This window comes from Camelus ferus, chromosome 16 (genome assembly GCF_009834535.1).
Source record: "Camelus ferus isolate YT-003-E chromosome 16, BCGSAC_Cfer_1.0, whole genome shotgun sequence".
Lineage (NCBI taxonomy): Eukaryota > Metazoa > Chordata > Mammalia > Artiodactyla > Camelidae > Camelus > Camelus ferus.
In genome coordinates this window covers 43,956,432-43,983,823 of record NC_045711.1, presented here as the reverse complement: position 1 = coordinate 43,983,823, position 27,392 = coordinate 43,956,432, and the positions used below count along the sequence as shown (strand labels likewise).

Below are 27,392 nucleotides of genomic sequence, written 5' to 3'. Positions count from 1 at the left end.
GGTCAGACAGACATAGCATTCCCTTTTGCAGAAGATGCTGTCAAGGCACAAAGGGAGCGAAAGCCCGACAAGGTCCTGGTGGCAGGAGGTGGCAGCATTGGAATGTGACTCCCAGTCTCTTGATTTCAATCCCTGTTCTCTTTCAGCTTTGTCAGGCTGGGCCTTCCGGATGTGTCCCAGCCCCTGGCTTTTGGTCCTTCAGGGCTCTGGTGGCTGAGACCAGCATTTCCAGCCAGTCTCTGGCATTGCTATAAACATTACAGTGGAGAATTTGTGACGCAGATGCTCGCAGGTGTACTGTATGAATTTGTGTTCCTCTCACTGCCCACGTGGTGGCGTCTCTGAGATGGGGAGAAGGTTCTCCCCGCTTCAATGTCACACCTTAAACCAGCGTCGGGCTTGGGTGGAGGGTGGTGACTGGTCCTGGCTATTCTCGGGAGGTGTCAGCAGGAAGGCAGATCACAGAAAGGAGGTCGCTAACATTGCAGCTGAATGCATGAGCTTGGGAACCAGACGTTCCATTCCCAGCTCCACCACTAACACGTGCCTTTAGGTCAGACAGTGCCTCAGTTTCCTCGTCTTTAATCAGAGGTAATGATAGGACCTACCACACAGGACTGTCATGAGGATTACACAAGACCACGTACACACGCTGCTTAGAAACGGTGCAGGTCACTACTGCTCCGTGCACGTGGGCTCTTGTCTGTGCCTCCTGCGTAAGAATTTGAGGTGGGGCAGAGGACACTCAATGGTCCTGCTGTCGTTCAGCCAGAATCCCCAGACAGAATCCAGCACCTGAGTCTCTCCCGCCTTGGATTAGGCTCCAGCCCACCTGGGGCAGTTTTGGAAAGGCTGGGAGCAATCCTGTGCCACCCCACATCCCTGAGTCCTGATCCTTTTCCCTCTTGTCCCAGGACCAAAATATCAGCCCCCATATCCTATTTTCCAGTTATTTCTGGGATCCTATTAGGACCCAAGGAAACAGTAATTCTGGCAGCATCCCCATTTCCCAGATGGGCGAGCAGATGAGCCCCTTCTGTTACAGCAGCACTCCCCTACACACACACGCACACACACACACATGCACGCATAATTCTGGGATGCCAGCCACACCACACCCGGATGTGTCAGTCTCAGAGCCCAAACCTTTCCAGAGCAGTTTGTCTAAGAGAGAGGAGGCTGTATTCCCCACTTCCGTCTCCCTTGTCACTTCCTTTTCATTTCCTTTGACATCTGATTGGTACGAGGGAGCTGTCTGCAACTAGGGACTGAGTCAAGTTAACTGGTCCACGAGGGGACGTGGCTACAAATAGACCACGTATCTGGTTTCTCTTCCCACTCTTCCCAGTAGACTGGGGGCTCCTTGAGGACAAGGGTCTGCCTTACTCAACCTGGCCATATGGTCTGGAAGAGCGAGCCTGGGCTTCAGAGGAGGTAGAGTCAAACCCCAGCTCTCCTGAGGTGTGCTCTGAGAGGAGTGGTGTCAGCTCTCTGAGGCTGCAGAGAGGAAGCATCATTTCAGCTCCCCTTGGCGAGACCTGACTGGCTGCACTTGCATTTGACACCACGGGCAGGATTGCTTATGGACACACATCCAAAAGAGCGGTCACGGTTCCAACAGAACTGCAACTATTGGAACTTTTTGTTGCTCTCGGTACTCATTCAAAAAACGTATCTTTTTTGGTCCCAGTATTTAATTTTTTTATTTTGAAATAATTACAGACTCACAAGAAGTTGCAAATTTAATAGAGAGGAACCACATACCTATCACTCACCCAGCTTCCCCCAACATTTTACACAACGTACTATATTATCAAAACCAGGAAATTGACATTAGCACAATAAAATGTATTTTGCTAGACCAATGCATTTAACTAGATTATAGACTTTACTCAGATCTCATCAGTTTTGCATATTCTCGTGTGTGCACTCTATAAAATTTTATAATATTTATCGTTTTCATTTCCCTTGACTTTTTAAAATTATTTTTTTAAGGTTGAAATGTAATTGACTTACAATGTTAGTTTCAGGTATACAGCAAAGAGATTGACTTACACATATGCATACATGTATATTTTTTCAGATTCTTTCCCCTTGGCTTTTCAATTTAAACTTATGTTTCAAGATACTTTTAGATTCACATGCAGCTGTAAGAAATAATACAGAAAAATCCTGTGCACCTCTTACCGTATTTCACCCAATTGTAACATCTTGCAAAACTATAGTCTAATTTCACAACCAGGATATTGACATGGATACAGTCAAGGTGCAAAACATTTGCATCCTCACAAGGATTCCCTCTTGTCCCCTTTTTACAGCCACATCCATTTCCCTTCAGCCCCCAACGCCTTCTAAAGCCTTGGGGACCACTCATCTTTTATCCATTTCTATAACTTTGTCATTTTTAAGAATGTTATATAAATGGAATCATACAGCACGGAATCATACATACCTTTGGGGACTGGCTTTTTTTCTCCACTCGGCATAATTCTCTGACAGTTCACTCAAGTTGTTTGTATATTAATACTTTGTTCTTTTTGACTGCCAAGTAGTACTCCATGACACAGAGGGTCCACAGTTTATTTGTCCATTCAAGGACATAGGAGTTGCTTCCAGTTTTTTTTCTAATACGAAGAAAGCTGCTATCAACATCTGTGTACAGGTTTCTTATGTCAACAGAAGCCTTCATTTTTCTGGGATAAATGCCCAGGAGTCCAATTTCTGGCTCATACGGTAGTTGCATGATTAGTGTTCTTTTTAAGAAACTGCCGACTTTCCAGCATGGCTACACTACTTTACATTCCCTCCAGCATGTATGAGTGATTGATTCTGCTTCTCTCATTCTCACCAGCATTTCGTGTTCTCACTTTTAAAAAATTGTATTCATTCTGATAGGTGCATAGTGATCCCTCACTATGGTTTTAATTTCCGTTTTACTAATAGCTGTTGAATGATGTTGAACATCTTTTCATGTGCTTATTTGCCATCTGTATATCATCTGTGAAATGTCTCTTTATGTCTTCTGTCCATTTTCAAATTGAATTGTTTTTTTTACTATTGAGTTTGGAGAGTTCTTTCTCCACACCAAATGCTAGCCCTTTGTCCAATATGTAATTTGAAAATGTTTTCTCCCACTCTGTAGCTTGTATTTTCAATCTTTCTACAGTCTTTCAAAGAGCAAAAGCTTTTAATTTTGATGAAGTCTGATTTATGATTTTTCCTTCTATGGACCATGCTTTTAGTGTCAAGTCTAAAAATTCTTTGCCTAGTCCTGAATTCTAAAGAATTTCCTGGGTTTTTTTTCTTAAAAGTGGCATGGTTTTACCTTTTACATTGAAGTCTGTGATCCATTTTGAGTTAATTTTTATATAAGGTATGAGGTTTAGGTCCACATTCACCTTTTTGCCTATGGGTATCCTGTCCTTCCTTGTCCAGTTCCATTGATGTATGTGTCTAACCTTCCACCAATACCACAGGCTTAATTAGGTTGGTATATAATGTCTTGAAATTCACTAGACTGATTCCTACCACTTAATTCTTCTCTTCAGAGCTGTCCCTTTTCCTTTCCATATGCATTTTAATTTTTATCTATCTCTACAAAAAACCTCATTATAATTTTGATAAGAATTGCATCAAACCTATATGTCAGTTTGGGGAGAACTGATACATTGAATCTTCCAATCCACAAACATGCTACGTCTCTCCATTTATTTAGATCTTCTTTGGTTTCTTTCTTCAGCACACGCAGTTTTTAGCATACACACCCTATACATATTTTGAATGTAACATTTCATTTTTGAGTGATTGTAAATGTACTTTATTTTTAATTTCAGTGTCCACGGATTGATCGCTAGTGAATAAAAACACAATTGATTTTTGTATATTGATCTTGTATCCTGCAACATAGCTGAACTCACTTATTAGTTCTAGGAGGGTTTTGTAGATTCCTTGGGACTTTATATGTAAATAATCATGTCATTTACAAATAGGGGTAATTGTATCTCTTCCTTTCTGATCTGTATGCCTTTTGTTTCCTCTCTGCTTTGTAGCACTGACAACGTACAGCACTATGCTGAGTAAGAGTGGTGAGAGCGGGCATCCTTGCTTTGTTCCAGATGTCAGGGAGAAAGCATTCAGTCTTTTTCCATCCAGTATGTTAGCTTTGGTTTTTTTTTTTTTTTTTAATATATGCTCTTTATCAGGTTGAGGAAACTTCCTTCTATTTCTATTTTTATGAAAGTTTTTATTGTGAAAGGATTCTCAGAATGTCTTTAACAATGTAGTTTTACACTGTTTAAAGATGGAACTCCTCCAAGCATGTCTTCTAAAAGTGTGCATCCATATTGAATAGTTTACATGGACCATAGCTGTGTAAATGAATCAAGGACACAGTCACATGCAGGGATGGAGAGTTCTCCATTCCATATAGGTCCAGCTATCCCCGTATGTTCATTATAGCCTCAGAGACACAATGCCCACTGCGTTCTATGCAAACAGGACCCCTGGACTTGTGCAATGCAAGAGGCCCCCTATAGGAGGGTGTTGACTCTGGGCCCACTAGGCAACCCTGGCATAGAAAATCCCTCGTTCCCATAGGACTTCTGCAGATTAGCCCCAGGCAGTCACCTGGTTTGCCTTTCACTTATTTACTCAATATATAGTTACTGAGCGCCTCGTATGTACTAGGCACTGTTGGAGGCAATGGGGATACTTCAGTGAACAACGACCTCATCTTTTAATAACCCAGGTGGAGATGATGGTGGCTCCAGCCAGAACAATGCAGTGGAGCAGACAGGAAATGCTCAGGTCTTACAGTGTTGCTCCTGCTCAGAGAGACAGAGGGAGCTGCCCAATGTCACACAGCAGGCAGAACCAGGAAACAAGCAGTAGTGGCCCTGGTTCTCAAGTCTGGTCCCCACAGTTGCACGTAGCTGCCACTAGATGGAGCCTCTCTCTCCAGGCTCATCCTGATCACACTACACTCCCCTCACCTTCATTCACCCGCCAAAAGGAAAGGATGGGGCAGTCAGGAAATAGAGCACCCCGTGATTCACGATGGTGAGTGTTCTTACCTGCCAAGCCCAGAGATGGAGCTCTGAGGCCACAGCTGGCTAACCGGCTGCAGAGTGTGGTGGGGGTCCACCTGGCCCCGGTACTGGGGATCCGGCAGGGGTGGAATCAGGAAGGGGTCCTTGGCTGTCCACGAGGCACCTTGGTAAGAGTGGAGCATCTCTTGGCCCTCCGGGTCAGCAGCCAACCATGCACACTGTTCTAATTGGGCATTTTCAGGCCATTAGGCAGATCGATCAATGACAATTACCTTTGCTTTAATTTTGCCCTTCTTCTGTCTGTCATTCTCCAGGCTTTAGCGCTACTGAGAAGGATGCACATTTATATACATGAGCGTAAACACACATGTGGTTCATCTTGAGTGTGTGCACCACACACACACACAGTGGGGCAGAAGCCATAAGAGTGAGTGGCCTGGGGCCCTAACCTCTGCTGTTCCACCCTTCCTCTTCAGGTCCAACCCTCTCTACGCTGCAAGCTATGGGGGGAGAGGGGAAGCCGAGCCGTGCACGATGCCCCTTGAACCCCTGCCTGACTCTCGCGGAGGGCTGGGATGCAGGCATGAAAGTACATCTGAGAGGGGCTCCGGGGTCACCCCTAGTGCCCGCTTGTGTACATGACAGGAGCCCCAGGGCCCACTTTCTGCCCATGTGGATAAGCAACACAGGAAGTGACCATTCCCAGAGCGTGTCTTTTATGTCAGGCGGTGGGCGTGGCCCTTGACATGCACCGCCCCTTCCAGTAACCCCCGACATCACCATCAAGCAGGGGTTAATCCCCCCATTTTGTAGATTAGGAAGCCTAGGTAGCGAGATGTTAGCAGTGCTTTTTACGGCACTCCTCCACCTCATTTTCATACACCATTCAAGGCAGCTCCCCATGCTGGTAAAAGTCACGGCTCAGGGGCCGTGGGCTCCGTCCTCAGCACCATTCTCAGGCAGGGATCCCCACTGGGAACACTGTCCCTCTTCTGCCGGGCTGTCACACCTACCTCATCTTCCAAGACTCACAGAGTTAGTCCACAAGGAGCCTTCTCCGACTCCACCACTTCCCTCACCGGCTCTGCCCTCTGCTCCAGTCCCCATCAGCCTCCAGGAACAGCTCCTGCTGGCTGGCTGTCACCTCCCTCCCTCCCTTGCTCTGACACTCTGCCCTTTGTGGCTGGTGGCTGATTATAAGTACTTTCAGGGCAGAAAAGCAAGGCCTCCCCTCGGAGCCTCTTGCCTCCCACAGTAGTTGCTTTGAACTGGGAAGTTGTCATCACAGGGGCTGTCCCCTCGCCAACAGTCTCATCTCCGCTTGCCAAGGAGACCTGAAATTGTGGAAGAGACCTATTTTTGTTCTTTCTGCTTCCAATACCTGGAATTCAAGGAAAGAATATCTGAACAAAGCCTGCCCCATGCAAACCCCAGAAGCAGAAGGGGGCAGCGCTCTCCAAGGGTCCTCTTCTCCCTCCCATGGGATCTCTGCTTCTGTTATCCCCAGAAGTGCCCCCCAAAGTACCCCCAGTTCCTTCCATTCTCTCACACCACCCAGGTGCAGGAGGAGGGCTGGGGTGACATCCTTCTTGTCTCTCTCCTCCTCCCCTCCTTTGCCTGTTCCAAGCCCACCTTCACTGTCAGGCTGGCATCTGGGGATCTGGCCAGCGGGTGGAGTGTCTCTCCCTTAATTTGCATAAGTTCATTTCTCAATACATGCAATCTTTTCCTTATCCCAGTCTTTCACCTGTAATCTGTAACACACACCCCGCTTATCTTCTCTCTGTTCCTGATCTGTATCAGGCTTCAGAGAACTCTGTGCTGTGGCTGCTGAAATTTCTCATTCTGCTTGGGATCTTTGTTCCTGGTCTGAAGAACTGACTTAGATAGCGTTTCTTTAAGACTGGGCGTCCGCATCCCTAGTGGGCTGGCAGTCTGAAAGCTGTGCTTAATGAAAGAGTGAGAAAATTAGTGTCAATAATCTAACATCGTGTAGATAGTGTGACTTTGGCATCAGGTAGATGTGGCTTTGAATTCCGGCCCTGCCGCGCACAGGCTGTGTACCACGGATAAGCTCACCGAGCCTTCCTGAGACTCAGTTTTCTCATCTACAAAGTGGGCCTAATCACAGCCTCCTTGTGTGCATTGTGAGAACGACAATTACATAACAGGGAGTGTGGGCATGTGCCAGATATACAATAAAATTAGTCAGTTGAGCAAGGCTGCCCTGTTCCTTAGAAGACTGAGATGCATTTCAGCAGTCAGGGATTAGAATAAAGTGGTCCCAGTGCCTGGTGGAGGACGGTCACAAAGGGGATGACCAGCAAGGAGTGCTTATGGGTCAACTAGATCCGGACTCTCCCGGGACTCTCCAGAACCTTGGCCTGTACAGTCCAGATGTCAGGTGTCAGATACCTGGGGAGGAGTAAAGACCCTGCCAAGGCATCAGCGCATCCCAGTTCTTAGCTTAGTGTCTCCACTCATGAGAAGGAGAGGGCTCAGGGCTCCAGGAGAGCTGGTCAGGAAAACTGGAAGAGAAGATTTTCTGCTTCCCTAGCTCACCTAGGCTGACCACGGAGCAAGCGGTGATCGAGGGCTGCTTTGTTTTAATGTTGCTTTCTGAGATGGCCAAAGAGGCTTGGGCCAAGGACTGTGACTCCTTCTAGAGTGTTCTATGTTCTTGATGGAACAGAGTCACCCTGCACAGAAGGAATGAGGAGACAGTACTGCCTTTGCTGCTCCCAGCATTCCCTCTCGCCCCCCTGCCCACCTGGTGTGGTGGAAGGAGCGCTGGATTAGGAAGCCAGGGGTTGGCTTCCGGAGTTGCCACTTATTTGTGGCGTCACATTAGATACAGTCACTTCACTTACCTAAGATTCCATGTCCACCTCTGTCCAATGGGAATATTTACTGTGCTTCTATTACAGAGTAGTTAGGAGATGATGAGGGTAAATGCTGTGAAAAGGTAAACTGAGGCACATTAAAATTTTTTTTCATGAGTTTATCTGAACATACCTCTGTTCCAGCTGGGCAGCACCAGACCAGGAGTGGTCAGGAGCTGACCCTCCATCAGCAGGAGCTCGGGGAGAGATTTTTGTAGAGAAGACAGAACGCAAAGCAAGGACCTTGTTTATGGGCGACAGCCTCAGCGGCTGCATTATTTGGGAATGCCCAGGTGACTGTGTGTGGTTAGTTGCCCTCAAGTTTCATTTTCTTAGATTTGAGTGCATTGACTGCGGATTAGGTTTTGGTTTGCTAACGTAGGCTCCCAAGGTGTTAGTCACCTCGGTCTAATGGTCTCTGTGTTTGACTACTTTAATAATGCTCATTGCAAACTAAAACACCTGTGGTGGGTTGTAATAATATTTCATGTGGCTAATTTCAAAAACCAAAGCAAAATAATAATGATGATTATCCTTATTATCAATCTTTGAATTTTTTTTATCTGTCTGTCTACCTTTCTACCTCCCTACCTTCTTCCCTACCCATCAACCTGCCTTTCAACTTATCTACCTTTTTCATTTTCTATCTTCCTACTGATCTACATACATACCTTTCTACTCACCTGCCTTCCTTCTTACCTGCTTACCTTCCTACTTTGCTATCTTCCCTACTTTTCTTCTTTCCTACCCATCTTCCTTCTTCCATCTCTAGCTAAAAATGTCCAGATATACTTCACATTTTCGCTGAACCCAATGAACACACAAGTACCCAGTATTCTCCATAAAACCATCCTTGTAATTTCCTAATGTTGACAGTGATAAGTGACAGGAAGTACCTGTTTCTTAGAATTGCATGCATCTCTGAGCACTTACTTACTTAATAGTTTCAAAATTAAGCTTAGAATTTCTTCAGCATGTACTGTTAGAAATACCTCACTTATTTTGAACTTAATTTGTGCGTTAAAGCATTCCTGACAGTTGACTGCATTTCCAAGGGTTAATTTATATAATCAAAAAAGGTTATGCTTCTGTGAGCAATTCACCCAGTTATTTAAAGGTTTCAAAGTTTTAAGAAGTGTGTAGTGGCTGAATCACGGGAGATAATCCTGAGGAAGGATGGAAGAAATGCTAATGAAACATCAGAGGGGAGATCAAATAGACGATGAACCCAAAATGAGTACCTAGGCTGACAAAGACTGACGGAGACCACTGATAAAAGAGAACAATTGGAAATGGAAAAGCATGAAACAGTAGGGCTGAAAGAGTAAAAGCACTGGGTTCCAACAGTCAGCAGGCTTCAACTGTCCATGATGGAAGGCATGGCGTAGAACAATGCATCACCAAGTGAGCCAGCAGAGCAATTTACGGGAGGCGCATGTTAACACATAGAATGTAAGATTCACGTGGTTATGTTAGAAAGCTTTGACTCAGCCCCTGGACAGTGGCATCTGTACTGTGCAAGAAATACAGCCAAAGAGCTGGAGGACCTGCCCAAGAGGATAATCCGGCAGTGGCGCCCCCATCAGTGGGGATCCACATGTGACTCTTAATGTAGTTGCCTACGGTGGACTCACCAAATATTGAATCAGACAAGAATCAGGGTTTAAATTGTAGTGACAAGGATGTATATGATTAAGTGAATGAAACAGGTTACAATTTTATTGATAATCGTCAAGATCATTACATCAGCTGATGTCACACTGGGTACCACTCCTTTTACTGCTTTTAATAATAGCAGCTGCTGTTAGTTGAGTTACTTCCTTTGGTATCATTCACATCATTGTCATTACCAATGACCCGATTGCCACCGTTTATTGAGCACCTACTGCATGCAGGCCCTGGGTCCAAGCTTCGTACTCTTTATTTCTTGTGTTTATAAGTCTGAATGAGAAGAGTTCTGATTCATACGTCACAGATTAAAAAAGAAAAAAACTGAGACACTACCAACTTAACTGTTCCATGTTTTCACAGTTGGTAGATAAGGGAGCTGGCATAGAAACTCAGCTTTGTCTGATTCAGGGTCCTTTGCCATTTTTCTTCCCCACTTCCTGAGTCACGTGACCTTTTCACCTGCCCGAGAGCTCAGTCCTTGTAAATCTCAGGTCCACTCTTTTATTGAAAACTCTCTTTAGTCACAGAGTTCACTAGCATCTTCCTCTGTCCCTGTCTTGATCGGTCCGGGAGGCGGTAACAGAATGCCACAGACTGGGTGGCTTACATAGCAAACCGGTATTTCTCACAGTTTTGGAGGCTGGGAAGCCTGAGATCAAGACCCCAGCAGCTTCGGTGTCTGGTGAGGGCCCACGTCCTGGTTCACCAATGGCCGTCTTTCTGCCACGTCCTCACGTGGAGAAAGGGATGAGCGAGCTCTCTGGAGCCTCTTTTATATAAGGGCACTAATCCCATTCATGAGGGCTCCACCCTCATGACCTAATCACCTCCCAAAGGTCCCATCTCCTAATAACGTCACATGGGGGACTAGGATTTTCACCGTACGAATTTGGGGGAGACCACAAACATTCACTCCGTAACAGTCTCCATGGCAGTGCAGTGAAAACAGCAGGTCGAGACCCCTTTGAGGGTGGGGAACGTGACCAAATGGGTAGTGGGGGTCAGCCGTAAGAGGAAATGGGAAGAAACAGAGTAAGCAGTGCACGCAAAATGCCACAGGGCACGAGGCAGTAAAGAGCAGGCGCGTTTTCCCAGCCATGCAGACGCCACGCTTCACTGAATCAAAGTCAGAATCTACCGGAAAACACAAAATGTTATGCACCACCCAGAAAGAGAAATTGCCACCAATTCACGGCAAGGTGTCAGAGTTTATAAGACTCATCCAAATTTCCAAGAGGTTAAAATCTGGAGAAAAAAAAAAGAAACCTGTGTCAGAGAATGATGGAGTACAGTGCATACATATCCTCACTGGGTCACTCTGTAAAATGTATTTCCTACTATGGGTCATGGTCAGTGGAGTTTGAAAACCTTCATCCTTCGTGGTAGGGAGGGTGACTGGGGCATCCACACAGCGGCCAGACCCGCCAAGGGTGCCTGGTGTGGCCAACAAGTCAGTGTGCGCAGCCACAGGCCATCTGGGCTGCAAGGTGCCCTGCGACTTGTCCCTTGGACAGCCATGCTCCAACAAGGCTTGGAGTGACCCACCTCGTGCCAGGGCCAAGTGTTAATGGAGGTGCGTGGCATTTCAAAGAAGCGGCCCAGTGGTGTTCATTTCTCAGGTTCACATCATACGGAGAGAAGGTCCTGACCAGACAGCATCAGGTAATTAATCGAGGTGTGTGGGAGAAAATCAAACGAAAATTGACATTTCCCAGGCAATACTCCAAAAGCCCCGAGCTGGAGGCTGTGGAAGATAACTGAAAGGCCCAAGGGATTGCAAGGGAAATTCTGACTTCTGGTAGGAAGTTTGAGGGATGGAAGGTGAGAGGGTAAAGGCTTTAGAACTTTGGGTTCAAATTTGACCTTGGTCTGTGTTATGGATGAATTCATTCATTCAACCAATATGTACAAAGCACCCAAGAGGGTCAGGTTTTGTCCTAAGCAGCTGGAGATCACAAATAGCATGTCACATCAGAACTGGCTCCGGAGTCTCCTTGTCTGTGGGGTTGCACCTTGCTTCCCCACTTTGCCTTCTCCAGAGCTGCACGGCATCCTCAGGGGCCCCTGGCTGCATGCTCGGATCAGTGCCAGCTCCCAAGCCACCCCTGACTGAAGAGTTTTGCTCCCTGCCTGGTAGAGCTGGGCATCAAGCTGCAGGTTTCAATGCATGGAGACCAGCTGGGCAGCTGTCACTGCTGGGGTCCTTCTGTTGCCGTAGGAGCCTGAGATCTTTCTGAGTCATAAGTCCAGCTCATGCTGTGAGCCCCAGTCATAGGAGATCTGGTTGCCCTTCCTGATAATAACCCTGTGCCCTCTAATAATAACCACGGCTAAATATACTGGTCCTGTACTAAGATATGTGCCATCTCCCTATAGCTTATTTAATCCTTTCAACAGTCCTGGCCTGTGATACGCCCATCATACAGATGAAGAGACTGAGGCTTATTCTATCTCTTGCCAGTTCCTTTTGCATGTATCACTTAACTGGTTCTAATGGCATACCCGCCTAGCTTTTCAACTGTCCTGACACCAGGAATGCCTCACTGTCCTGCCCCATGGACCCAGCCAGGAAAGAGTGAGGTTTTGGCAGTTTCAAGGGGGAGCCCTCAATCTTCTTTATCCTAGAGTGATTCCATTCAGTTGCCAAAAAGGGGGGAGTTTCTGGGATGATAAAGTGAGGCACGCTCTGCACTACTATGTGTGTACGTATGTATGATCTGAGTAGGACGAGCTGAGGACAGACAGGCTGGTTTCTGGTTCATGTCCTCGGTCAACCATCATCTACACACCATCTGGGTCACCTTGAGCCAGTCCTTGAACATCCCTGGGTTCAGTTTCCTCATCTGTCAAATCCCTAAAGCCCTTCCAGCACCAGAATTCGGGGATCTATGAAGGCAGAGAGCATTACTGTTCAGTGGTGTGTGTGTGTGCGTGCACACGTATGTGTGCACACACATGCATAGAATAAGAACAGAGCTTGTGTTACGTGCTGAGAACTGTGTGTGGGGCCTGATGCTGCATCACTGACATTCTATAAAACAGCAGAGAGAGTTTTGTTTTCCTTTCTTTTTTTCCCCACTTTTTTCAGTCTGTTCAGAATTCCTCTCTGAGCCCTGTCCCTAGGCAGGTGTTGGGCAGAAGAACAGTCTGTGTGCTGGGCAGAAAATGGGGCCAGGGGTGGGAATCCAGGAAGTCACTCTTTTGGCCCAAGGGAATAGCTATCTTACGGCGAAAGGAAGGGGGACGGGATCATCTTCCTTGTAGGGCAGCGGGCAGCTCGACCCTCTCAGGTGTAATTTCAACATCAAACTGAGACTCCATGACACAAAGAGAACCTCCCCTCCCGTGGGATCCACGTTGCCTGCCATTCCTTTAGCCAGGGATGGAGTTTTCATTTTTCCGAAGGAGGGACCCCAGGGCACGTGTAATGTGTAGCAAGCCGAGACTGAACCGTGCTTCCTGAATACCACATCCTGTAAGGGGCTTTGCCTGCTCCCAGCAGCTGAAGCCTGGCTCTCACAGGCACCCGTCTCTTCATCCAGCGCTGCCTACCGGGGCTCTGCAGATAGCCAGGGCGTCTGCGGAGCGTGGCTGACTCAACTCTCCAAAGTAGGAACCGCATGCAATTTACTGTGCAATTGACACTGACGCATGTGGATACAGTAAACGCCCAACATTACTCGGTGGGGCCCTGAGAGGCCCTTGCAGCTTCTCTTTACAAAGGACTTGGTAGCAACTCTTTAAGGTGCAGCCCCTGCAAGAGTCTTGGTGCCACCTGAGTCTGAGTTCCATTTCTGGGCTCTGTAACTGGGCTCTCGGACGGTCTCTTGTCTCTGTGTGAGACTGGTTGTGTAATCCAGGTAGATCATGGGGGTGTTCTGTGGTTTCAGCTTCAAAGATACAGTCTAGCCATCAAACAATAATGAAACACGTTTCAATTCTTTCCTTATCTTTTGATAAAATGCAAAAGGTGAGTGTGCATTCTTAATCCAACATAAATCTCTTAAAAATCCCTTCATCCCTTGTGGCTCTTCAGCAAAATCTCCACCTAGAGCTCACGTGCCCCCAGACTGTCTCCCTCAGCCCTGAGCCCTCAGTCTCCCTCCCTCTGTCTCTTTCTCTCTCTTCCTTACATCTTTAGTATGTAGATCAAAAGTCTCTCTGACTTCCTTAGCATCCTCTCCACTCCATCCCTTACTTGAAATCCTAGCAAGGAAAAAGAGTCCAGGATCTGACCCAGGGAGCAAAAAAAAAACCTCTCCTGCTGGGCATGGGGGAATTCAGGAATCTTCATACAGGGGTAATCTTCATCCCCGTTACGTTCTCTCCCTTCTGTGGCGTCCTTGTTACTATTTACACTACTCTCCATCTCAGCTAATCCAAGTGCACAAAGGGCACTTTAAGTATAATCATTATCCATTGATTTTTTTCCGAGGCTTTTATTCCCTCCAAAAAGCTCTGCCACATGCCAGCCGTGGGCTCTATTTGTTAAACAAGACGGAGCTTTGTTCCCTGTGGCTTTTCTCTTAACCGGAGTTTCCCATCCATCCTCAGCAGTGGGGCACAACGGGAGATTTTGTAGCCTTCCTGCTTTGGTGAGAACGGTCAGTTCTTGATGGGGACTGGAGCTAGAAGTGGGTCTCCATCGGGCAGAAATATGGATATCCTGACACTTCCTGTATCGCACCCTTAACCAGCCCTTGGCCCCTCCCTCCGAGGCAGCTGCTCAGGGCAGTTTCTTTCTGGGAGTTTCACGATCAGTGGTAAGTAGGCTGCTCAGGACGCCAGAGAGGGAACCTTTTGACTTAAAATTCACCCCGATGGGTATAGGATAATCATCAGAGGCTTTTCTTAGAGCAGATTTTCAAGGGGGTTAAGAGAGCCAAAGGTTCATAAGGTGACGGGACCACAGAGTTCTGGAAAAGGGCCCAGAAGAAGCCGTCGCTTTGAAGATAAACTGCCTGATTTTGCAATTTTTATTGCGTGCAGGCCCTGGCAAAGGGGATGAAGTCAGAGCTTTGTCTGGTCACATCTCTGTGTAACGAAGTTTCACATGATCCAGGGCTTGCCAATGTGCCAAGTGCTTCCACAAGCATTACCTCATGTTGTGCTTCAAGGCAGGCTGACCTCTCTTGAAGGTACTCGTGGGAGGAGAGAGCCAAAGTTCACCTCCGGCATCCTTGCCTCTGTCCGTTGCTGCTCGGCCTCACACCCCTTCCTCCAGGCACTCTTCCTCAACACCCTGTAGTCTGGGATGCGTCCCCTCGCTCTGTGTTCCCAGGGCATCTTCTCTGCACCTTCACATCACTCATTAGTCTCCTGGAGAGGCCTCCTGTCACTCTCCTGCCTTGGGGAAAGGAGGCAGAGAAGGGAAGGAAGCACTGCACGGAGTGTTACCAAGCCTGTTCCTACTGGAGCTCAGTCCCACTGGGGACTCTGGGAAACATCCCTCGGGGGTTTTTGCAACTGAAGAACAAGGAAGCTGGAAGTACCCACGAAATGCCCATCCATCCTTGGCCGAGGGCAGTTCCGGGGCTCCTCCTCCTCCATGGGGACTTCTGGCTTGTCTGTGCAGGGATGAAATATGTGTCACAGGCAGATACGGGGAGGAATCTCAGGCAGTCCCTGTGGCTCTCAGGAAGTGGTCTTCGGGGGGTGGGGCACGGGCAGTGTCTGCTCCATGCGTCTCTATTCATCTCTGACTCTTACAGCACAGGTCCTCGCTCCTGGCACTGTGTCCAGCCCGGAGCAGTCTTGGTCAGCATGGGTGTGTGCCTGCTGAACCAGGCACGAATGCATTGCAAGTAGCGTGCGTGTGTCATTCTGCTCCTCCTTCTAACATCCTTGGCTCCTTGGCAGATAATACTCATCAATCAGAGCCTCTTAGTGATGCTGACAAAGGCATGGCTCTTAATAGCCACTAGTGTGGGAAGTGAAAAGATCCTTTATCGGTCCGAACACCCTTCATTAGAACTTGTGAACAAAGCTGTGAAAAACGATCTTCCCACCTACCCCAGCAAAAAATATATGTCTTCAGGATGAGACCCTTCCTGATGGAAAGGTCTCTTCCCCAGCCCCCGGTCCTCCACTCTCCCAGCCCACCCCCTGTGTGTGGATGGGAGGTGGGGAGGCAGAGCTATGGAGATGGCCACAGCAGCTAGAGGGGACCAGTTGCATGAGAGAAAAAGAATGGGAGGAGACCTGGGAGATACAGACCTTGCGGCTGACCTGCCTGCTGAGAACAAGGGCGCTTTGCTGCTCTGGAGGGGCAGTGGGAGACAGACAGACAGACAGACCGAGGGTTGGAGCAACCAGCCAAGGAAAAACTTGCCCCTTGCTGCCCCAAGCAGCTTTTAATTGGTGGTCCAGCTCCTGCTTCTATCTGTGCATCAGTTCGTCTTTAACACTAAGAAGAAAAGGGAGCTTTAAAAAAGGGCTTGAGTGGCTATAGCAGCAGAACGGGGTTGGGGGGCGTTGGAGGAGGGAGAGGGGAGAGCAAGGAGAGGGAGGACGGGGAGGGGAGGAGGAAAACAGGTTTTCACCTTCACAAGGGTCCGGGGTCAGTCTGCTGGAGGGGCTGGAGCTACGCCCGTCTCTTTTCTCTCTTTCAAAGCTGGAGAGAATTAAATGGGTATGCAGTGTGTATGTGTGTGTGTGTGTGTGTGTGTGTGTGCATGCGCATGTGTACACACCTGTGCCCGTGTGTCATTCACATGCATCTCTAGCTGTGTGAGCGTGGGGTGGTTTGTCTTGGTCACTAAGTGCGTAGGTGTGTGCACGTGTGCGTTTGTATCCGCAGTTGTCTGTATGTTGTGTGGGAGTGAATGTGTATCTGGGCACAGACCCTGAAACCTGTTTGTTCCCTAGAAAGGGGAAGAGTGAGTGAGTGAGAAAACTTCAGTTAACGTCTTCTCAGCTACAGAAAGCAGCCCAGAGAGGTGTTTCCCACAAACCTGGGCTCTGAGGGAGAAATCGGGGCAGCCTGATGGAGACGGGAGGAGGAGGGGCGGGCATCTTCCCGAGCGTGTCTTCCCAAGCTTGTCACTAGCTCCTGACCCTGCCAGGGTGTGTCCTATTAGCTTTCTAGGACAAGGAGGTGTCCTGACACCGAGGTTTGGGTCCAGATGGCCTGACACATGGTAGGGTAATGAGAGGGACTGGAGGCAGCCCTCTTCTCTCCAAGCCTCCCCATGCTGGCTGGAGGCCTGATGGGGAGCAAGAGGTTATTCTGTTTCTTTTTAATGGTCATTTCTTTTTCAAATCATTGAGTCCTTCTAAACATTACAGCATTTCAGAAATGCATGACTTCAAACATGAAATTCCCCCACGCTCCTGTTAGCGTTCCAATGTCCTGCGCTCCACCCGTCCTCTTTGCAGAGACTAGCATTTTGGATGTATCTTCATACACACATATGCACCTAATGTGTGCAGTGCATTCACACGTATACATGTCATTATTACTTTTTTGTAAAAACAAAACAACACAACATTGTTCTGTAAATTGCTGGCTTCCCTAAAGAACGTTTCGTGGACATCCCTCCGTGTCAGTTCAAGTGGTCATTGAAATGGCCCTCTACTGTCCTTTTGTGTGGGTGGGTTACAATCTGTTCATCCAGCCTCTCCACGAAGGACATTTCTGCGTTGGTCTAACAGTTGCAGTGAGCATGCTCCTAGGTGCCCTTGTGTGATGCTGTCAGCAAGATCACAGAGAGGAGGCTCTGCTCTACTGGGGACCTGCCAGGAAGTGAGGGCTGGACCACCATCAGCTTCCAGGTCCCCTAGTCTCTGTTCTTAGCTTCCCTAAATATGCAGGGCAACTTCTTGTTCTCTGCCTCTAATGCCTTCTCTGTACAAAGAGATGCTAAAAATAAACTCACCTGCCTCCTCATCACTCTGTTTATTAAACTGTCTTTCTTAAGGATTCTCAGCATATCCCTGGGGATTTAAAATTACATACTCTAATGATTCACCTACAGAGCAGATGATTAAATGCTGCCTCCCACTTTAGGTGCTCACCAGCGCTTCTGCGATGTGCTAACACCCCCTAATGCAGACGGTTATTCTTAGGGAAGCAGACTTGCTAGCCTGAGAGCAGAACGACCTGGTTAGAGTCCCAGCTCTTCAGCCGTGCAGCTGGGAGATCGTGGTCAAGTGACTTGTTCTAACCTAACCTGCGGTTTCTGGAAATGAAGATAATAATGCCAGGAGTGTTCGATGCGGCAGTGTATTTAAAGCAGTTAACACAGTGTCAGGGATGTAGCCAGTTCATACTAAATCTTAGCCACCTTATCTTAGCCCCTCCAGATACAGCGCAGCCTAACTCCACCACTGTCTTCCTCATCTCCGTAAATGGCATCACTATGTTCTCTGTTGTTTGATTTAGAAACAGGGACTTGGGGATGGAATCCTAGACTTGGATGACAAATATTCGTTTGTTTATTTATAATATTGACTTTTTTTTCACTGCTTACTGGAGGCTTGTAAAATTTCTAATATTGTAGAAATGTGTGATTTGGAATGTGTGAAATTCCCCATAATCCTCTGTCCAAGCTAATCACTATTTGCCAAAGCGTACTTCTCAGTTCCTTGTTTGCCAGTTTATGGACCGTCTCCCTCCTCCACTAAACCAAAGCTCCAGGAGCACAAGGGTGATAAAAGCTTTCCTGTCTCTGAATATCCAGCATCAAGCATCAGAGGCAGGCGTGTCGCGGGAATGCAGTAAAAGCGTTTTGAATAAATATGTGATGATTATTTAAAATGCCATTATTTTTAATAACTTAGGTGAAGGCTCTGGTAAGCATTGGGATAAGGCCAGATACAGCCACGTTGATTGCAGCTGGACAGGGCAGGCCAGGAGGGGATGGGATCTGGAACTAGTCAGACCCAAAGAGGAGGGGGGGGTCATATAATCTAACGGTCGGAACCAATTACCCTGAAGTCGGGAGGATGGACAATAGGAGACGGCCCCAGGAAGCTGTTGGCATGTGGTCCATCCATTCAACTAAACTGGAGATTGTGATGGAAATGTGGGGCTTGGCAATGGGAAATCCAGGGGCAGGCTCTGTTCTGGGATCTAAGTAGGCTGAAAGTCAGACTCTTGTAGGCATGTTGCAGGGGCCCAGGAGTACAGGCGGTGGTCCAGGGGAGCCCTCCAAATCTGGGGAATAGCTGGCAGGAGCCCAGAAAGCTGGGGTGAGGGCAGGATCCTGAGACACAGAGCAAGGCACCGGAATAAGTAAGGAAATACCTCTGGGAGCCCCCAGCTCTGGGACTTCACATAGAAGGTGGGCTTGGGAGTCATGAAGGAGGCAGGATCCCAGGGTCACTAGATTAGTGACCAAGTGACTATGTAAGTGACCCTCAGTGTCAGACCCTGTGGATAAGACAGAACTGCTTCCAACCTTCTCCGCTGTAGACCAGGATTGGCTGAGAAATTGGCAGATGGTGGTGGTGGCGGTGGTAAGGTTTCTACAGAGAGTGAGATCTGGCCATGATCCTAGGGCACAATCCCAGTGCATGCAAGGGAGGGCACACGCTGCTTCCTGCTGGCCTTGCCAGCCTTACCAATTTACCAATTGGCAGGCACTGACGGGGGTAGGGTGCACCATAAAGGCGAGGTATGAGCAGGTGGATGGAGAAGCTGATGAAGCCAGCCTTCTACCCAACAGAAAGGGGCTCTCTGTGAGCCTGACTGCTGGTTGGGAGCGGGGAGAGGACGTGCTGTTCACTTCCTAACCAGTCCTTCCTCACTGCTCTCCACCACCTGGCATCTGCTCCTGGGCTGCCCTCAATATTGTGTCCAGGTATCAGGGCTGCCTAGAGAAGCGGGTGGGGAACTGCTTATACGAGAGCCTTCTCCGATCCTGGGGAAACACGCTCGCAGAGGCCAGGAGAGCCGTAGCAAGCCTGGAGCTTCACGGGCTGTTGTCTCAATGCACCCCAGTGAGGAAAGGAGTAATGCTCTCCCTGTGACTCTCCCAAACTTCATGCTGGCCAGTCCTTGGAGAAGAGATGCATGATCAAGAGAAACTCTCAGTGCCTTCACTCCTGGGGGCAGCCCTCGGGCTGGTGCCCATCAGGAGGAGCAACGGACCAGAGGTGATGCTTGACACTCATGTTGTCTTACACTGATGATAAAAGAAAGGCCCCCCGAGCCTCCCTTATTAAGGCTCGAGTGTTAGCCCTCCTGCTTACTCCCTGTGGCCCTGGACAAGTTACTTGACCTCCCACAGCTCCATCTGTAAAGTGGGGATGCTTTAAATAGTTTTTTGAAGATGACATTAGGTGATGTGTGGAGAATGCATCACTTAGCGTGGGCTGCGAGTGAAAGCAAATTCAAAATAAATGGCAGTCATTGTTATGATCATCTGTGTTGTTGCGGTGAGATCAGAGATGAGGCTGGTTAAGATGGGGAATCAGAAAAGGAGCAGACAGGGTTTTAAAGGGCGAACCAGCACTCTCCCCCGTTCACCAGGGAAAGCAGCTTCCACAATCTCAAGGCTCACGGGATGGGAGTGGGGGCACAAGATTCTTCTGATGGGCCTCCAAACTATCAGATGCTGTCCCAACACTGCACAGCCCTGAGTGCTAGGGTGTGAAGGGTTTCCCCACCCCCTTGCCCCAAACTTAATCTGAACCCTCCGACAGAGACTTGTGCCTTACTTCACCAGTGACACAGCAGTGACAGTCGCAGGCATTATTATGATGTTGTTGCATGTTTTCATATTATTATTATAAGTTATCATGTTATTATAATAATTACTTATTATTATAAGTGTTACTATACTTACATGTAATTAATCCATCACCACGTTCCATGCACAAGGTCAGGACTTTACGACTTTCTGTACACTTTATCATTGAATGCTCAGAAAATCCCTCTGTGGTGTCATTACTGCCTTTCAGATGAGAAAATTGAGACTCAGAGAGGTTAAGTAATTTTCCCAAAGTCACACAGCTAGCAAGTAGCAAAGCCAGGAACTGAACCCAGTTCTGTCCCCCAAGCATATACTTGTAATCTCTGTCTTGCTGCCTCCTCTTCTCCAAGACCTGCATGGTGAGCCCTGCTTTGAACCAATAATATAATTCCTTCCCCTGCTCTTTCCCATTCTCAAATCAGAGAAACTCAGACCTGGAAAGGACATCCAGCTCAACTGGTCCTATACCACTGCCCCTCCTCCCACTCATCAAGTGTTTGAAAATGTTGCTCAGGTCCCCACGAGACAACAGCCTCCCTGATTTGCCTAGCACAAAGGGCCGTCCAAGTAGACAGATTACACCCTGGAGGGAGATTTTCAGTGCTCCAGATTCTCAGCTCTCCAGAGTTCATTTGCTTCTTGGAACTCTCAGACACCAAGTCCCTCTGCCCCTTTCATGCCCACCCCCAAGGATGCTACACCCACAATGCCTTGAACTCCTGCTTGTCCCCTGCACACGTACCAGGTGTGGTGCTAAGCCCCCTCCAGGCATGACCTCACTTTGGATTCCCAACAGCCCTTCTCAGTAGATACTATACTTATCCCCATTTTGCTGATGAAGAAACTGAGACACAAAACAGCCAGCGTCAAACCCCAGGCAGGTCTCACTCTAAATCCCATGCTGTCATCACTCCACTGTGTTCTCTCCACTTATGTTCCAGTTCCATTGCTTTCCCTGTTTCTCCTTAGAACCAGTGAAACAGGCTGGCATCAAAAACAGCCCTTCCTCCCCCTCCTAAAGCCCCCAAAACAGCACACTATGCTAAAGACTGCAAGAGAGCACAAAGGAAATGTTTATAGAAAACACCAGCCGCAAAAGATAATCGGTTTCTCCAAGAACAGATTTCTGATCCTCCAATAATTACTTTCATGACCCAAGGGGCTGGCATCACTTCACCTGTGTGCTGCCCAGCTTCCAGGCCCCTGGCTCCCTCCCTCCTGCCACCATGTGGTAGTGCCATCTTGGGTCCCATCCACAGAAACGGGGCAATTTCCCATCCACTTTCTACCCACCCTTGGCTCGCTCTCCGAAGTTATTCCAGTCTGGAAGTCCTTCACCCACTCCTGCTCACTCATTCATTTAGCAAATATTTATTAGCAGATAAGACTTTAATAAAGGTCCCACCCTTTCAGTGAGGTTGGACCATCCATGTCTGCCCCTGTTTTTGGGGGGGGGGGTGATAATTAGGTTCGTTTATTTATTTGTTTATTTTGTTAATGGCGGTACTGGGGATTGAACCCAGGACCTCAAGCATGCTAAGCACGTGTTCTACCACTGAGCTATACCCTACCCCACTCCCCTCATTTTTATATTTATTAACTATAGAACCTAATAGGTGCCAGACCAGTTTTGAGCCCAAGACGTGGTGGTGCAAGTCATGATATAGATAACAACAAAAAAATAGCAATGACTCATGTTTACTGGGTGTTGACCAGGGGCTGGGCAGCAGCAAAGCACTTTGCGTGAATGTTCACAGTGGATGCTTTCAGGTACCCAGCGAGTAAAGCGCTGTTATCATTCCCATTTTATAGTTGAGGAAACAGGCTCAGAAGGTCAAGTAAACTGCTGGGGTGACAAAGCAGAGGAGGTCAGAGCTACAGCGTGGACCCGGGTGCCCTGGACCGTGGACCACTCTGCTGTAGCGCATCAGGAAGAGCTGAGCAGCGTGGCTCTGAAGGAGTCTAGAGCGTGCTAAAGCGTGCAGGCTGGCCGTCTCCATGGGGTGTGTGCAGGTGGGGACCTTTCTCCCAGGAGGGCAGGGAAAAGGTGAGGAAAGGCTTCATGGAGTCAGACACAGGTCGGTGGGTCACTGAAAGCTGAATAGGGGGTCTCCGCATAGATAGATGCTCAGGGGCACTCCAGGCAGAGGGGGGAGTGTGAACGAAGACCCAGAGGGGTGGCACCGCCTGGCTTTCCTGGAAACTGTCAGCCAGTGGTGGCTTCAGTGGGGTGGGCAAGGGAGGAGCTGGCGAGGAAAGAGGCTAGAGATATTGTCAGGAATGAGATTCCCAAAGGCCCTCAGACAGTGAGGAGCCCTGGAGAGACTGAGAGCAGGGAAGAGCAGTGATCAGATGCAAATTGTAGAAAGATCCCTTGGGTACCTGTGTGAAGGGTGGAGGGGGCAAGGAGGGTTGGGGCAGGTGGGCCCAGGGAGACCTGGTCCCATCAAAGGCTCAATGGGGCATCTGCATCCTAGTCACATCTAGCTTGAGCTTGAGCTTCAGTGGATAAATATTAGGTGGTGCCCTCAAATCCTGAACAAGCCCCTTCCTCGTTCCTAGGCCCCTTGGTCCCGCAGTTCAGACACGTGAAGTCCCTTCAGGGATTTTCAGCAGTGGGGTTGTCGCGAGCTCTCCAACCTGGCTGTGGGGTTGTGGCTCCTCTCCCCGGGGCACAACCAAAGGCCAGGGCTTGCTGGGGGGACTGGCTCTGCTCTGCTACCCTGGAAGTTGGCCAGGGGCCCCGAATGGTACCCCTATTGTTTTCAGGTGCTGCGCTAATGCAAGCTCATTAAGTTCAAGAAAGTAGCACTAGAGGGTCCCAGCTATGTTACCTTCCCTCTGGCATCCTTTACCTTTCTTTCTTCCTAGGGAAATACTGCCTACCTTTCCCAGGTAATCACCTGGGGAATCACAAAGTCCAGGGCCAGTCACCTCCCTCATTTGCTAATTCAGGACAATGCTTGCATTAACACAGCCCCAAACTTGTCATTTGGTCAGATCAGCTTCCTCAACTATCAATTTTTTTTATAGTTTATAAGAACAGTTGGCCTTGTAATTTCCATCAGATTCCTCCAATTAAGAGAGCTGGACATTGATCTGGGAATTGATTACAAACTCCCCATTGGAGTGAAATGCCTCCCCTCCAGAAATTCCTGAGTACTGAGTCCTTCCTCTCTAACAGTGGATCCAGGGAGACTCCAGATCTTAACCAAACTAAAACGTGGAAGAAAAGCCGGCAGAGAGCAGGAAAAAAGGCAGGATGGAGGGCTGGGTTTCACTCTCCGGCTGCAGAAGCTGGTTCCTGGGACGGGAGCCAGGTTGGCCAGGAGGGCCAAGTACTGGGTTTAATTGGAAAAGCAGACACAAGTGCGGTCCAGATAGACACAGGCGACACGGGGCCGCATCCAGTGGGCAGGATCTTGAGGAGGGTTGGAGTGAAGGCAGCTGTCACTTCTGGGAGGCCGGCCGGTCCACAGCAGCCGCCACCAGCAGCCAAGAAGCTTGAGTGGGGGGAATGCCTGCATCCATGCCTTCTTCACCCACACTTCCCTGTGCACCCACAGTGCAACAGATCCTGTGCCAGGTGGGGGAGTACAGTGTCAGGAACAGGGGATGTGGTTAGCAGGCCGACGTGAATTCAAACCCAGTCCGATCTCTTGCTAGAAGGGAGCATTGGCTTGGCCATTGACACATTTTTTAAGTCTTTTTTAACTCAAGTTTCCCCTTCTACTACATGGAGGTAATAATCATCTCAACCTCAGAGGACTGTTCTGAGGATTAAGTATAATAAGGGATGTTGACAGTGCTTAACAGGGTACCAGCCCTGGACACAGGTTAAACGTTGACAGAAGTGGTTGTCATCATTATAAGCTGACACCAGGGATGCAAACATGAATGGAACAGAGTTCTCTGCCCTCAAAAAAGCCAGATGGGTAGGGATCCCACTCCAGCAGCAGATCAGAGGGCATTTGGTGGGGAATGGAAGCTGAATTAGGGTTGATCCACACAGAAGGAGCTGGCAGACCCCCAGGCACCCAGGACCACTCTCTTCAATCAGTGGGGGTGATTGATTCCTTTGGCCGCAATCAGGGTTGTCCCAGCCTTCCGTGCAGGTGAGCCCACGGCACAGGAGGCCTCAGCTCACATCCAAGCTGGAGACAGAGCTTGAGAACTCACTTGATGTTGGATGTGAAGCAGACAAGGGCCATTAGAGCCGGCTCAGCAGCTGAGACTCAATGGCTTATCTCGGCTCCCTAGTGGACCCAAGTCAAATCCATGAAAAATATTAGGTTTTCAAATCAAAAAAGCAAACCATGTTGAGCAAACCAGCCGCTGGCAGAAGAGAGCTAATTGGCTTGTGTCTGTCAAAAACATTGAACTTGATGGGAATCAGGAAGCATTGACCAGAGCCTCACCTTCCAGGGTTGAGGTGGGGAGGGGGGCGGTCTGCCCAGGGTTCACTGCCACCTGGCACGCACACCGCCACCCCAGGCCCATTCATTGTTCCTGTTGGGAAGAAACCTTTCATCAGGGAAGATGAAACAGCAGGAGGGAGCTGGAATTTAGTTTATCCTCTTGCCAAACCACAGACCTGCCCTGTGCCCCTGTGAGCCATGTATTCATTTGAGAAGCATTATTTAGTGTCTTCTGTGTGCTGGATATTGAAGACAAAAGAATAGATACAGCCCACTCAACTCTAGCTTTGCAGTCTAGTGTTGGAGGTGGACTGTCAAGAGACATGTATAACACAGTGTGATACGGAGATTTGTACCCCATGGAACCCTAGCTCCAGGAAAGGTATACTTACATCTCTATGGAGAAATCAGGGAATTTTTAATTGACCCCCAAAGGGTGAGCAGGCTCGTTCTAGCAGACTGGCAAGCGAGGCCATTCCAGGAAAAGAGCATAGGCTGTCCAAAGACCCAGAGGTGTGTATGTGAGAGCAGTCTTGTTCAGGGAAGTACAATCCTTTCCCATTGCTAGAGTCTAAAGCATGCCTGTGTACGTGCTGTTGTTGGGTGAGTGAGGGCCAGAAATGAAGCCAGACAGGGACAGAGGGTCCTAGACACTAAGGATCCAGAGCACAAGGCTGAAGAGTTTGGTTTTTATTCTGAAGGTGACAGGGAAGAATTTGAGTAAGGGAGCTGCATGGTCAGAATTGCATCCATAGAGTGGAGGAGGGTAAAGTCTTGAGTCCTGGAAGTCAGGAAGCTACTGTAATGGTACGTGTGACAAAATGATGAGAACCTGGGCCAGGGAAGTTGTGGAAGACAAGGGAGCAGGGAGTTATTCGGGAAACAAAATCAATGACTCGTCAATTTAAATTGAAAATAAAAAGATTATGACATGTGGGATACTTGGATCAAAAGTAATAAAGGTGGTAAAGAAAAAAACTAGAACTTGAAGAGCATGGCTTAAAGGAGATCTCTGCAGGATGCCTAAGGCCTTTTCTTCTCGTAAGTAACAACCACATTAAACTACCCGCCATTCTTGGTGGATCCAGTTTTATCCAGTGGTTGGCTTTGGCTACAATGACCTTGGAAACTGGAATACCCTTCTACTTGCCCTCCCGAATCTCACCTCTCTTTCAGAATCCAGGTCAACAGTACTTACTCATGAAACAGTCCCAAGCTCGGGAGGGTAAGTCCCCCGCTCCCTCTCCAGCTGACTGTGAGCTTGTCCTTCTCAAAACTTCCAAGGCAGATTTGTCAATTTCATTCCTTTATAGCATTTTTTAACTTTAATCGAATATTCCTTGAAAGTGGGCACTAGGCCTTGTTTATCACTGATGTTTAAAAAGTTTGTGTGGTAATTCTATCCATCCACATTTTCATTTCCCTTCCATATTTGTTTTCTATTGCTGTGCTCCAAATTATCTCCAAATTTCAAGGCTTAAAACAACCAAAATTTATTAGCTTACAGTTTCTGTGGGTCAGGAATCAAAGACCAGCTTAGGTGGTGGTTCTGGCTCAGTCTCTCATAATGTTATAATCAGGTTGTCAGCCAGGTCTAGAGTCAACTGAAGGCTTGAATAGGGAAGAATACTTTTGTAAATTCCTTTATGTGTTCACTGGAAGAGCTTAGTTCTTCACTGGTTGTTAGGTGGAGACCTCAGATCCTTACCATGTGGTCCTGTCCATAGGCTGTCTAAATTTCTTTGCAATATGGAGCTGACTTGTTCCAGAGCAGCAGCAAGATGAAAGAGAGAGGGAGAGAGAGAGAGGAAACACAGTGTCTTTTATAACATAATCTCATGAGTGACATACAATAACTTCTGGTCACACAGACTAACCCTGGTGCCATGTGAGAGAGGTCTACACAAAGGTGTGGATACCAGAAAGCAGGGCTCGTTGGCAGTGATGCTGGAGGCTGGCTACCACACCTTCTCACAATGTATTCTTTGAAGATCAGTCTTGGGTTGAATCAATGTCAAAGTGCCTAGCTTAGTTCTTGGCATACAGGAAGTTCTTGGTGAGGTAAATGGATGGATGGGGGGTGGGTGGATGGATAGATGGCTGGATTGTCAGATCAGTGGATAAACAGATGGATGATAAATGGATGGAAGGATGAGTGGTAGATGGATGGATGGACGGTTGGGTGAATTAATTGATGGGTGAAATGACCTCCTTGTTACTACTTACATCCCAAATGCTTGGCACTATGGTAAGCAATCATCTGTATAATTTAGTCTTTGATTCAAAGAACTGAAGGTCTAAAAGGGACGATCTAGTGCCCTGCTTCATTCTACAGATGCAAAACCAGAGGCCAAGAGACATGGTGTGAGTTGCTAAAGATCAAACAGTAACTTAGTAGCCAAATCAGAGATCCCTCTTTCCATGCTCCTTCTCCAGCAACAACATGAAAGGTGCTGTGTATCCTGGCCCCAGAATTTCCACCCATGCCTGATCTAAGAGGAGGTCCCACACTGAGGTATGGAGGAAACAAGGCTTGTTCATATCCAAGACCAACTGGACCTCGCTGTTGCAGATACCCTCCCTGCTTTGTCCTGAACACCCATCTACTTTGGTCAGTCCGTGTATCTATCCTCTTTCCAGACTCCAAACCCTCACCCTGTGGCCTTGCCGCAGACA

The 27,392-nt window shown here is 48.1% G+C and overlaps 1 protein-coding gene and 2 long non-coding RNA genes across 3 annotated transcripts in view; 2 read left to right on the top strand and 1 right to left on the bottom strand.

The window, feature by feature from the left end:
- The window catches only part of ASIC2 (acid sensing ion channel subunit 2), a 924,670-nt gene that overhangs the window by 361,079 nt on the left and 536,199 nt on the right, over positions 1 to 27,392 (top strand).
- LOC116656821 lies at positions 690 to 9,351 on the top strand. The gene is made up of 3 exons (XR_004311808.1): positions 690 to 701; positions 5,574 to 5,575; positions 9,106 to 9,351. It is a non-coding gene; the product is annotated as an uncharacterized LOC116656821 (long non-coding RNA).
- On the bottom strand, positions 13,297 to 20,592 carry LOC116656822. Its single transcript, XR_004311809.1, has 3 exons — positions 20,583 to 20,592; positions 15,311 to 15,320; positions 13,297 to 13,889 (listed from the first exon to the last, which is right to left on the bottom strand). It is a non-coding gene; the product is annotated as an uncharacterized LOC116656822 (long non-coding RNA).